Source organism: Arachis duranensis, chromosome 4 (assembly GCF_000817695.3).
Source record: "Arachis duranensis cultivar V14167 chromosome 4, aradu.V14167.gnm2.J7QH, whole genome shotgun sequence".
Lineage (NCBI taxonomy): Eukaryota > Viridiplantae > Streptophyta > Magnoliopsida > Fabales > Fabaceae > Arachis > Arachis duranensis.
This window is the reverse complement of record NC_029775.3, coordinates 26,483,138-26,487,201: the sequence shown is the minus strand read 5'-3', so window position 1 is coordinate 26,487,201 and position 4,064 is coordinate 26,483,138. Positions and strand designations below refer to the sequence as shown.

The following is a 4,064-nucleotide window of genomic DNA, read 5'->3' as shown; positions in this document are numbered from 1 at the left end:
ACAAAAAGTATTGTCACCACATCAATATATTTAAACTAAATTCAAGGATAATTTCATAATTCATGTACTTCTTGTTCTTTTGATTTAGGAACATTTTTCTTTTAAGAGAGGTGAAGGATTTATGGAATTATTCATAGCTTTAAGACATAGTTACTAAACACTAATAATCATGAAGTAGAGACACAAATATAGATAACATAATAAGCATAAAAATCGAAAACCAGAAAAAAATAAGAACAAGGAATGAATCCACCTTAGTGATGGTGGTGCTTTCTTCTTGAAGAACCAATGATGTCCTTGAGTTCTTTTATGTCTCTTCCTTGCCTTTGTTGCTCCTCCCTCATTGCTCTTTGATCTTCTCTAATTTCATGGAGAATGATGGAGTGCTCTTGATGTTCCACCCTTAATTGATCCACATTGTAACTCAAATCTTCTAAGGAAGTGTTGAGTTGTTCTCAATAGTTGTTGGGAGGAAAGTGCATCCCTTGAGGCATCTCCGGGATTTCTTGGTGATGAGCTTCCTCATGCGTCTCTTGGGTTCCATGAGTGGGCTCTCTTGTTTGCTCCATCCTTTTCTTAGTGATGGGCTTGTCCTCCTCAATGAGGATGTCTCCTTCTATGATAACTCCAGCTGAATAACATAGATGGCAAATAAGATGAGGAAAAGCTAGCCTTGCCAAAGTAGAGGACTTATCGGCTATTTTGTAGAATTCATGGGAGATGACTTCATGAACTTCTACTTCCTCTCCAATCATGATGCTATGAATCTTGATGGCCCGATCCACAGTAACTTCAGATCGGTTGCTAGTGGGGATGATGGAGCGTTGAATGAACTCCAACCATCCTCTAGCCACAGGCTTGAGGTCCAGTCTTCTTAGTTGAACCAGCTTGCCTTTGGAGTCTCTTTTCCATTGAGCTCCTTCCACACATATGTCCATAAGGACTTGGTCCAGCCTTTGACTAAAGTTGGCCCTTCTAGTGTAGGGGCGTGCATCTCCTTGCATCATGGGTAAGTTGAACGCCAACCTCACATTTTCCGGACTAAAATCTAAGTATTTCCCCCGAACCATTGTAAGATAATTCTTTGGGTTCGGGTTCTTACTTTGATCATGGTTCCTAGTGATCCATGCATTGGCATAGAACTCTTGAACCATTAAGATTCTGACTTGTTGGATAGGGTTGGTTAGAACTTCCCAACCTCTTCTTTGGACCTCATGTCAGATCTCCGGATACTCATTTTTCTTGAGCTTGAAAGGGACCTTGGGAATCACCTTCTTCTTGGCCACAACATCATAGAAGTGGTCTTGATGGGCTTTGGAGATGAATCTTTCCATCTCCCATGACTCGGAGGTGGAAGCTTTTGTCTTCCCTTTCCCTTTTCTAGAGGTTTCTCTGGCCTTAGGTGCCATTAATGGTAATAGAAAAACAAAAAGCTTATGCTTTTACCACACCAAACTTAAAATATTGCTCGCCCTCGAGCAAGAGAAGAAAGAAAAGAAGAAGAAGAAGAATAAAATATGGAGGAGATGGGGAGAGGTGTATTCGGCCAAGAAGGAGAAGAGAGGTTTGTGTTGTGTGAAAATGAAAAAGAATGGAGGGAAAGATTTTTGAATTTTGAAGGTAGGTGGGGTTTATGGGGAAGAGTGGATGGATGTGAGTGGTGAAGGGGGTAATTGGGAAGAGAGATTGCGGTGATTGGTGAAGGGTTTTTGGGAAAGTGTGTTATAGGATTATTAGGAGGTAAGGTGAGAATATGGTAGGTGGGGATCCTATGGGGTCCACAGATCCTGAGGTGTCAAGGATTTACATCCCTACACCAATTAGGCATGTAAAATGTCTTTGCATGCAATTCTGGCGTTTAGATGCCGAAGTGATGCTCATTCTGGGTGTTCAACGCCCATGTGTAGCATGTTTCTGGCGTTGAATGCCAGTTCCATGCTTGTTTCTGGTGTTCAGCGCCAGCTCTCCTCAGGGTGCATTCTTGGCATTTGAACGCCAGGATGTTGCTTGTTTCTGGCGTTCAATGCCAGATCCATGCTCTGTTCTGGCGTTGAACGCCAGCCAGATGCTCCTTACTGGCGTTTAACGCCAGTAAGTCCTTCCTCCAGGGTGTGATTTTTCTTTTGCTGTTTTTGATTCTGTTTTTATTTTTTTATAATTTTTTTCGTGACTCCACATGATCATGTACCTACTAAAACATAAAAGAACAATAAAAATTAGATAAATAAAAATGGGTTGCCTCCTAATAAGCACTTCTTTAATGTCAATAGCTTGACAGAGGGCTCTCATGGAGCCTTAAAGGTGATCAAGTCAATGTTGTAGACTCCCAACACCAAACTTATAGTTTGGATATGGGGTTTTAACACCAAATTTAAAGTTTGGCTGTGGCCTCCCAACACCAAACTTAGAGTTTGATTGTGGGGCCTCTTTTTGACTCTGCACTGAGAGAAGCTCTGCATGCTTACTCTCTTTTGTTACAGAGGGATGGCCGTGTGCTTTAAACACAAGGTAGTCCCCATTCAATTGAAGGACTAATTCTCCTCTGATAACATCAATCACAGCTCCTGCTGTGGCTAGGAAAGGTCTTCCAAGGATGATGCATTCATCCTCTTCCTTCCTAGTGTCTAAGATTATGAAATCAGCAGGGATGTAAAGGCCTTTAACCTTTACTAAAACGTCCTCTACTAATCCATAAGCTCGTCTTACTGACCTGTCTGCCAATTGTAATGAGAATAAGGCAGGCTGTACCTCAATAATTCACAGCTTCTCCATTACAGAGAGTGGCATAAGATTTATGCCTGACCCTAGGTCACATAGAGCCTTCTCAAAGGTCATGGTGCCTATGGTACAGGGTATTAAGAATTTGCAAGGATCTTGTCTCTTTTGAGGTAAGGTTTGCTGAATCCAGGTATCTAGTTCACTAATGAGCAAGGGAGGTTCACCTTCTCAAGTCTCATTACCAAACAACTTGGCATTCAATTTCATGATAGCTCCTAAATATTGAGCAACTTGCTCTCCAGTTACATCTTCATCCTCTTCAGATGAAGAATAGTCTTCAGATCTCATGAATGGCAGAAGGAGATTTAATAGAATCTCTATGGTCTCTATATAAGTCTCAGATTCCTTTGGATCCTCAAGAGGGAACTCCTTCCTGCTTGAGAGACGTCCCATGAGGTCTTCCTCATTGGGATTCACGTCCTTCTCATCCCTTGTGCATTCAGCCATATTGATTACATCAATGGCCTTGCACTCTCCTTTTGGATTCTCTTCTGTATTGCTTGGGAGAATATTAAGAGGAGTTTCAGTTAATTTCTTGCTCAGTTGGCCAACTTGTGCCTCCAAATTTCTAATAGAGGATCTTGTTTCACTCATGAAACTTAAAGTGGCCTTAGACAGATCAGAGACTAGATTAGCTAAATTAGAAGTGCTTTGTTCAGAATTCTCTGTCTGTTGCTTAACCTATTTCGTCCACCATTGTTAAAGCCTTGTTGAGGCTTTTGTTGATCCTTCCATGAGAAATTCGGATGATTTCTCCATGATGAATTATAGGTGTTTCCATAAGGTTCACCCATGTAATTTACCTCTGCCATTGCAGGGTTTTCAGCATCATAAGCTTCTTCTTCAGAAGATGCCTCTTTAGTACTATTGGATGCATTTTGCCATCCATTCAGACTTTAAGAAATCATGTTGACTTCCTGAGTCAACACTTTGTTCTGAGCCAATATGGCATTCAGAGCATCAATTTCAAGAACTCCCTTCCTCTGAGGCATCCCATTATTCACGAAATTCCTCTCAGAAGTGTACATGAATTGGTTATTTGCAACCATGTCAATAAGTTCTTCAGCTTCTGCAGGCATTTTCTTTAGGTGAATGGATCCACCTGCAGAATGGTCCAATGACATTTTGGAAAACTCAGATAGACCATAATAAAATATATCTAATATGGTCCATTCTAAAAACATGTCAGAAGGACACTTTTTGGTCATCTGCTTGTATCTTTCCCAAGCTTCATAGAGGGATTCACCATCTTTTTGCTTGAAGGTTTGAACATCCACTCTAAGCTT

General features: G+C 41.0%; 1 non-coding gene across 1 annotated transcript; it reads left to right on the top strand.

The window, feature by feature from the left end:
- Positions 1–3,960: 3,960 nt before the first annotated feature.
- LOC127747336 (small nucleolar RNA R71) lies at positions 3,961–4,064 on the top strand. Its single transcript, XR_008009136.1, has one exon. It is a non-coding gene; the product is annotated as a small nucleolar RNA R71 (small nucleolar RNA).